At 43.2% G+C, this 9387-nt stretch overlaps 1 protein-coding gene across 1 annotated transcript in view; it reads right to left on the bottom strand.

Moving 5' to 3' along the window:
• MLIP (muscular LMNA interacting protein) overlaps nt 1–3359 on the bottom strand; it is a 260956-nt gene extending 257597 nt beyond the window's left edge. Inside the window, exon 1 of the mRNA XM_053668359.1 lies at nt 3274–3359. The gene's annotated coding sequence lies outside the window, so the exon portion shown is untranslated. The remainder of the gene's footprint in view (nt 1–3273) is intronic.
• Between the last annotated feature and the right edge of the window lie 6028 nt (nt 3360–9387).

The following is a 9387-nucleotide window of genomic DNA, read 5'->3' on the forward strand; positions in this document are numbered from 1 at the left end:
GAGAAGGCTTGCTCAATCCACATTTTCATTGCCATCTACATAGTGCCTGCCAGAGGATACGGCTTAGCCACATGTAGAATCTAGCACCTGATATAGGTGCATATTAAGTGACTGGAGCAAAGGTGGTCTTTGTATTACCAATGTTGGACAGCCGATTAGCCATTTGGAAAAAGAGAAAATTAAACTCTTCCGCTATTCCTCACACCATACATAAGAGTAAATTCCAAATGACCAAAGGAAATTAATAGAGAAAACTTTGTTTTTCTGATCTCTATTCACATGCTACTACCACACACACAATACTTTTGGCACCAGATGTCTGGGTTTCCACACCAGACAGTTCTGACAATAACTGTCTGTGCAAACCCTGCAAGTTAAGGGCTCAGTCCCACAAGGCTGCTTCCCGCTTTAGACCACAAGCAGTAGATGTTCAAATTCTGCCTTACTTGGCTATAAACCAAGTTCTTTCCTCAGATCTGGTAGTTTGCTAAAGCAGCTCACAGAATCCAGGGAAACATTTTATTTACTAGTGCTGATTTATCACAAAAGCTATTTTTTAGTTTATTTTTAATTTGTTTATTGTTAGTCTGTTATAGTTGTGCCAATTTTCCCCCTTCGCCCTTCTATTTACATATTAAAAACGTTGCTTTCTCAGGAGGCTCACCAAAAGGCAGATGAACAAGAAGAAAGAGATTTTTCAGTGCTCACTTCGTTGGAAGCTAAAGGTCAGACCGTGACAGGCAGCAGAAATCAGAGTGAATGGAATGAGCTGTCCCACTGATGCAGAGAAAGTACCCATGTTTCTGGAGCATTCGGAGTTCTTCCCTCAAACCCCAGCGGACGGGTTCCCCGGGTAGCAGTCACCTTCCCCACATTCAGCATCATAGGTTTGGTCCTTCCGTTTCAAACGGTTGGCGATGCAGCCCCAGGAGGATGTTGCCCCTGTGGGCCATCGGGCCACGTTTTCTCTTTCCTAACACGAATATTTTACTGTTGCAAAGAGACTCACAAATTTCTGATCAACGCATTCTAAAGAAGATGACAGATACAGAGGACGGAGGTCTCCTTCCAGTTTCTTCATGACTCCTCTGGACATCAGCATGATTGTCCAAGGAAAAAAGTTAAGAGACTGGATTGAGGTTTTGTGGCAAAATGAGAAGATCTCTGATGAGAACTGACAACTTCTGAACCAATGGTATTCATCGTATAAACCAGTGAAAAACAATGAGCAGAACCACTTCTCCTGACTGCCCTGGGCATCCCCAGGTGACCCGGCAAGAACCTTCTCCTGTGATTTGGAAATTTTGTCCTTTCTCTCCCTTACCCACTGTCTTCTTAGGGAGGACAAAGCTGAACAATAACATTTAAGTAAAACACTGGCAGTTGAAGCGTGAATTAAGTCTAATCAAGACCTCAAAAAAGCGTCACTATCACTTTTAACTGAGGATGGTAGGAATTCTTTCCAACAGATTTTTAAAAACAATAAAGGAACATTCACACAAATAAAACCCAGAAATGATAGGATGAAACAAAAAAAATCAACCAGCAGAGATCAACACTAATGGCAGAAGAAAGAAGAAACCATGAGGACGCATAGCTGAAACTCTTTAAAGGGTCAGAGAGAGAGATGAAAAGGGAGAAAGGTATTGGTTCTAGACAGGTCAGCTGAGAGTAAATGTGGTCTGATTTTTATGATATGTCCCTGGCAAAGAAGCCAAGCACCACAGAAGCCAAGCATCCCAGATAGTGACAGCCACTCATTTCAAATCCAGTATCTTTCGTTTAGGAGATGCTATAAGACCCTAAAGTCCAACAAAGGAAATGTTTTCATGCCCAATTGCAGCACACCTACAGCAACATCACTTAGTTTAAACATGTAACTCGCATTCGGGGGGTTAAACATACTGGAAATGAATCAGAATTTAAAATGCATCGTTCGGAGACTTACATCAGTGGCATTATGAGACAATATTTTTGAATGTTTTAAATCATTACTGAGAAAAAGGACAGTTTCATCTTTGTAAGAAGATTGTTACCTTTTTCTTTTCGCTTATCAGATGAAATTTAAGAGAATCACAGTAGAGAAAGCAAAATAGCTTTAACAACTTACTGAGTGAAACCTAAACCACATTTTTGTGATAGAAATATATCTATACTATTAGACATATATCTAAATATCTACATTATTATGAAAATTGCAGAAATAAAAATCGACACTTTTTGGTCATTAGATTTCTTTCTCTTTTTTTCTTGTGTCTACTCTCACTAAATTTTTCAGGATTTATATATTTGCTTTTTCATCATTCTGCAATACTGAAAACTGACACATGTTTCAATATTTTAATATAACTTGCTTTCTTCTAGGAGATGGTTCTAATAAGAATGCTTCCTGAAATATAGATAAGAATACGATGTTATCTCAGTCCTGACAAACACACACAATCCAGCCCCTGTGGGGTCCGTGGTATCACCCCAGGGTATCATATTAAAAACAGTTCTAATTTTGACTTGGGCTGAAGCCTTGCTTTACATCTCTGTACCTTTTAAATTATAAATTTTTCAGATCTCATATAACCCAATGCGTTGCATATGTTTATTACTTTTTAGATTACATGTAGCTTGTGATCAACTCAAAAATAAGTTCAACAATACTATGAATCCATCGCTCATCATCTCTGCTCATTACCTGTGCAGCACCTCCAAGATGAGCTCCCTTATCCCTTCAGATCTTTTTCTTTTCCTGACCCAGTCTAGTCGATTCTAAACCACCCAATTAGTTCATTACAAGCTCAAGTACAGACCCAGGCAACAACATTGCTAGGGCACCAGAGTGGAGCCTGCTACCCCAGCCCCTCTACCCCAGCCCCTCTACCCCAGCCCCTCTGCAGAAAATCACAGAGGAGGAACCCTGACCCCACCCCAACAAGAGCAAGGCAGTGCTTTGTACTGTGAGGCTACCTAGGAAGGTTGACGGAGCCACACAGCACAACTAGAAACATGTGAAAAAACTGGGGGCCATTCATCAATGAGGAACTGGGTGCGAAAACCTTCAGAGTGTGGCTTTTGAGGTGTGTAAATCAAGAATTCAAGAACTTCTGGTTGTAATGCAAAAAGTGTTGAGTGTGCCATGTTGAGAATCAATTTATAACTGACCATTTTATAGTATTAGTTCTAGATAACTATGTTTTCCTTTTCTGAAACTTGTAAACACTCCTTTCTTTTGTAATTATTCCTGAGAAGTTAAATGATCACAAAAGACTTTTAGGCATTTACCTTACAGGACCATAGAGTCCCCACAAGCGGAAGAGGTGGGTTGGTTGTTGCAGGTTGGGTTTCCCGAAAACAGGTGCTGCGATGGATTTGGGATCAATACCTGTGAAGGGCAGGGGACAAAGCTGGACTGGGCCAAGGGAAACGAGGAACTCGGATGCCCCACAAGCCCTGGCCAACCCAGCAGGGAGTACAGTGAGTAGGGTGCATCAGACGTGGTCCGAATCGGGTGGAAACTGATGGTGAAGCTTCGACCCCTGCACTTCTCAGTCACTGGAGCTGAGCTGCATGGACAAAGGAAGATGCTCTCTGCAGCTGAGGCAGACACAGAAGGACGTGAGAACCATGGGCTGTCCCTGACAGCACTCCTCACAGCTGGCCAGCACACTCTTCCTTAAAGACCCAGGAACGTGCCTACATGTCTCTCTCCCACACTGATGTTAACTGGGCAGACCAGGGTGTTCCCTAGTTGCCTCTATCAAAGGCACCTGCATCCTCTGCTTTATGGAGACACACCATTTAACTAAAAGCATTTCAACAACAAAAAATTAACGTTCATAAACCACTTTCAAAAACACAGGGAAACTCATTCTCGGGGAGGCCTGCCTTTGAATTGGTCCCCTGGTTGTTAAGCCTACGTTCCCCCTGCCAAGGTCAGCGAGCAGGCTCCTCTGGAAAAACTACCTGTAGCATCTGTTCCTTAGCCTCTGAAGCTCCAGCCAGTTTCCTGAACCCCAGAGCAAACATTAGGGATTGGCTCGCAGGGTGTCCTTCATCTTCAAACACCTTCAGGAGCTAGAAAAAAGTGAGCCAGAGTGACTTCTGGTGTGCTAGTCAGTTTCTGACCGACAAGGATAAATGCCTTCCAGTTGATTATGTAAACAAGAAGCTCAACAGCCCCCTCTCACCCAGGGCTGCTTCAGCTGCCTAAGGAGAAGCGATGCTGTGAACTGATGTGCAAAACAACCCCTCCTCAATCAAGCTGTCCTAGGATTTTCTCTCCTCTAGCATAATCATCTTTCTCATCCAGCCGTGGGCCAGCACTCGGCTACGTTGCTATGGGGATTTCACTGAAGATAATCACTTGTGAACAGGCACCGTTTTGACAGCCCACTCCAGCCTCATGTAGCTTTGCCCCCTCAAACTGAGCCCAGCGACACTGAAGGGAACAGAAAGCATGGACACCAGAGAATCCCCAAGGTCAACAGCATCACCACTAGTTTCAGACTCAAATAACAGCTTTATCATTCAGGCCCTTTGAAGACCCAGCTGCTCTGGCTCTTGATTTCAGTTCTAAGCCGGATCCCCTTCCCCACAGCTGTGAGTCTTTGAACAAGTCTCCTCTAGATTTCTGCCCTCTCATCTGAACATGGGGGGGCGCAGGGGGGGTGCTGGTGCACTGATGACTAACTTCAACACTCCAGGGGCTGAGACACTGCCACACATATCCAAAGGGAAAACGCCGCTGAAGTTCTCTTTTCTGTCGTGAAGCAGTCACCCTGCAAGTAAAAATAAAATTTAAATCACCTGTTTACTGATGCGCACATGCCCAGACAATAATGAGGTCACATCTCAATCCAACAGCTGTGTTTTTAACCAGAGAGCAATAAGTGTATCACTTTGAGTGGGTGGTGGAACAGGGTTGAGATTATCTACTTTCTCTTTAAGCCAACCCAGAGTTTGCTTAAAACAAACAGGAACCTAACTATGCTTCTTCAAATGTTCATTCAAAAAAAAAAAAGCAAATGGTCTTAAAGAAACACAGCAGTGAAGCCATCCTCAGCTCTTCTACTGAGCGAGACTGACACCTGCTGGCCTCGTCCGCCTTTGCAGCCACACCAGGGAAATAAGCGCACAGGGTCCCGCAGAAGTAACGCCACTGAGTGTGGCTGGTGGGGTATGTGAATGTCTCCCACGAGATGGGCGGCAGTTTAAACATTTCATCAAAAATGTCACCTAGTGTGCTTGACTGTGATAATGTTATGTTACAGAACTACATGCTTATGATTTTGTAATAAAAGATTTTAATGTAATACAAGGGCATTATTTGTGCCAGACCTTGTATTTTTGCAAGATTCTATTAATACCTATGCAAATATATGGGACCTGGAATTGCAGAGTTATTTGGCAAGAAATACATTTGGATATTTATGCAGGAGAGGTACCATGAGCAAGACACAAGCATATTTTAGTCATACATTTGGGGGCTTGGGTGGAGGCTATAATGTGTCAAAAAATAAACTTCAGTCTCACACACCCAGAATGATTAAAAATTCTTAAAGAAAACTGTTCTAAAATTTCCTCACCATGTATATGATTCTTTAATTTGTCAGTGATAACCATGTGTTCATAGAAAATCAAGGTGACAGATAATATAAAAGAAAATGAGACAGAAACCCAAAAAAAAGAAAATATAGGAGACAAATGAAGACAAAAATCTGGGAGTACATATGGGGGGAGGCACATCCAGGCACAAAGAGACAAATGCTAAAGCAAAAACAGTCAGCGGCATCTTGATTCAGGAAGCGAGAGAGAAATCACTCACTCTCCCCGAACAAAACTGCCACGTGAAGTAGGGCAAAATGACCCAAGAGTGTTGAAGCCCTTGTTGGCTTAAATATCTCACGTTGCTGGCCGGTCTCAAGCTGTCAACTTTATCTCTGTGACAGCCAGTGGCGAGAGGGGGTATATGGGCCTGCCATCCCTCCGCCAGGCAGCTACACATTCTCTGTGGTGAAGGACACGTTTCCAAGGCAATACTAAATCAATAGTTCTATTTAAAGGGGGACTTCTTAAGATGTCACTGCACACTTCACGTTCTTGTAATCGGTTTCCTAGCACTGGGCTGGTCAGTCTCCCGGGGGGGAGGCTACGAACACGGCCACCGCATTTACACTGGGACTAGGAGACCCCACCTAAATGAACTCTGGGACAGCAAGAGGTGAACTACAACACAGTCAGCTGAAATAAAGCATAAACTAGAATCAGTCTGAATAGACTTCACGCGGTAACAAAATGTACTTTCTGCACTATGACTTCTCTGATTCTTTGGGGAGAAGGCGGAGGACCAGTGTTCTCCTAGCTGTACGGGAGCTTATTGCAATCGTTTAGCTTCTCTGAGGCTCTGTGTCTTTATCCATAAAAAAGAGACACCAGCAACATAGTCTATCTACCTGGGAGGATTATGAAGATCGAAGAAAGCGATGTCTGTGAAAACACAGTAAAACTTCGTGAGCTATACTAAAAAATGTGAAATGAAAGAACAGAAAATTTCCCTGGACAAGTGAGGAGTGAACAGCCTTGGCAAAGAGAAAGAAGCTGAACAAGGGCCGCTTGCTTCAAAGAACGCATCCCCGCAGGGCCCGCGCCTGGTGTCGGAGAGGCTCTCAGAAGCCATGGCAACAAGGCCTAGCTGCATCATTAGCAGATGGAAATGTTAGGCACACAAGTCTCTTCTATGGCTTGCAATGTGGATTTAAATAAGTGCCCTATCTGTTCCTCATTGGAACGAACTGTGCTCAGGTTCATTTCAAATTTTCATGGAAAAAAAATTAATTCATGTACCCTCCCACTTAGTCTAACTGTGAATTAGGAGTGGCTACAGGAGCTGCCAGAGAGTAACCACATGAAGCCGCTTCTAAGGTTCCCTCTTTGCTCTGAGGTGTGCCCCTAGCCAACCCCTGGTCTTGTGTGCCTGTGACTCAGGCTACAGAACAGGGGTCCTGGACAGAGATACATTCTTCCCAGGTCCCGGGCATCACCAGCACTCAAGCAAACATTTGATGCCATAGAGACAGAGGGGCATGAATCACAGAGCGATGTCACCACTTAATAGGTTTTTCCAGTTATTTGGGATACCCCTACTCCCACACATAATTGAGCAAGTTCTTTTTAAAATTCATAACTTTGAGAACTACATAGAATTAATTTTCACCTTAGAAATAATCTCATAATTATGCCTAAAAAAACAAGAAGCTGGACAAGTGGACTCTGAAAAGTTCCTCCCAGAACGATGATGTGGGTTGTGGTCGGAGTTGGCACAGCCGTGGGGAGGGAAGACATCCCACCCTCAGCAGAGTCCAAGCAGAGAACACGGACCCCAGGAGAGGCAAGAAGAAAAGGTCAGAGCTGCAATTTCTATTTCTTTTTTACCTCGTCCTTTTAGAAATTATTATTTTGTACATATTTTATGACATAATACAATAGTATCAAGATGCACTTAAATAACTTACAGATTTGCATGTTAGGAAAATAAAATTACTCATCAACACCAGTGCTTTATCCCCACAAAAGGTTGCAGAGCACAGAAATACAGTAAAGAATATTTAGAGAATATACTCTGTTAAATACTGCCGTGCAGAAAATTAAGTGGTGCCTAGTGAGTTGCCTGATCCTAAAAGCTGAGTCCTGCACCAAGGCCTACACATGCCATAGACATGCTGAAATCCTAGAACTTTTATCCTAAGTGAGACCAGTGAGACGATAAAAACACATTAATACCAATCAATCATAACTAAAAGCAAAGCAAATGGAGTTTGTTCCAGTGGCATCACAAATATCAGTAAATTACGGACATATAGCCTGCGCACAAAACCATGAAAACACTGTCACAGACGTAAGGGCGCTGTGTTTGTATTTCTCACTGGAAGTCCTGCCATAGCACGGTAGCCCCTTATGGCTGTTTTTTAAATAGAGATAGAAACAACAGGTCCATTATGAAGTCACTGTGTTAAGGACCCACATCAGTAAATCGAGACTTAGTACCTAATCTAATTACAGTTTTAACCTTCCCCAGACAAGTAACCTCTAACCAGCCAATCTGGAACTTGGAGGTAGAGCCCTGAGGGACCTCTTTCATTCCCCTCAAAAGGGTGTCCTTGCCTGAAACAACCCATCCTTTGCTAATGACTTCCTCCCCCCCCCTTGCCACCTGCATCCCCACCCCATCTTTAAAAAGCTTCACTTTCTGCAGCTCCATGGAGCTTCCCTTCTATTTGCTAGACAGGGTGCTGCCCAATCCATGAATCCTTTAATAAAGCCAGTAAAAATCTACAAATTTTACTCAGATGAATTTGGTTTTTTTAACAAAGCTAACCTGCAACTGAGTTTTTCTTTACTCCAAAGTCTGGGAAACTCAAGCATTTGATCCTCATAACAACCCAGTCAAGGGCAGGAGAAGCTACCACGGTGACCACGTCCTCATGAGAAAGGCGCAACCCTCTGCACTGACCGGTGCTGACACACCTGAGCAATTACAGAGGGAAGAGGCGGTCACTGCCTCGGTGCAGCACCAAGGGGTCATCTCTCCCTGTTCCACCTGTTAGTTACTGTCATTATGTGATTCACCTTCCGGAAGGAGGTGAGTCATCTGCAGAATTGGGTGAGCCAGCTTCTGAGACAGTGCCTTCCTGTGGGACAAAAATTAACTCCTCGAGTCCCTTTTATTTCATTGTCTCTTGCTTTCAATTTTAAATAAACGAAAATTATCTGCACAGCCCTCCATTTGCCTCATATGGCAAACTCCAATCCCCAAAGCCATGAAGACGTGAACTTGCTCCTGATTCACTACAACGGGACGGCCAAACCCCGGCCGCCCGGGCATGCCTCACTCGGTAAGTGCGGATGAGGACAGCTGTGAGTTCAATACCTCAGCTACCTGCAAGCACCCAAGCAAACCCCGCCCCCCCAAAAAAATGCATTGCAAAGGTAAATTGCAAAAGGTTTTCAAAATTGTGAAAACTTTTAACAATTAGTAGATAATTAATACAAGGACTTAAACAAGAAATTATTGCAACTTATTGGCTTAATTACCTAACACAGGTATGTGGTGGAAAGAAAATAGAAGTTTTATTGACCTTAGTAAGTCCTCAGCTTACCTTTCTCCCTTAAATTCTTTTTCTGGCTTTGATAAAACATGTTAAAGAGAAAACCATAGGCCCAAAATGGCATCACTTGTGCTAAAGCCCATTATACAAAACTTAAATTTAATGCAGAACCTAATTGCTGTTTCAATCTCTCCCAGAAATATAATCTTAATCAACCAATCTGGAATTTTTCTGGTCAACACCTATAAAGTAAGCTGTCACGTGAGTCCTCTCTGTCCCAACATAGAAAGAA

The sequence above is a fragment of the Artibeus jamaicensis genome, unplaced genomic scaffold (assembly GCF_021234435.1).
Source record: "Artibeus jamaicensis isolate MK-2021 breed Jamaican fruit bat unplaced genomic scaffold, CSHL_Jam_final contig_484, whole genome shotgun sequence".
In the NCBI taxonomy this organism is placed as follows: domain Eukaryota; kingdom Metazoa; phylum Chordata; class Mammalia; order Chiroptera; family Phyllostomidae; genus Artibeus; species Artibeus jamaicensis.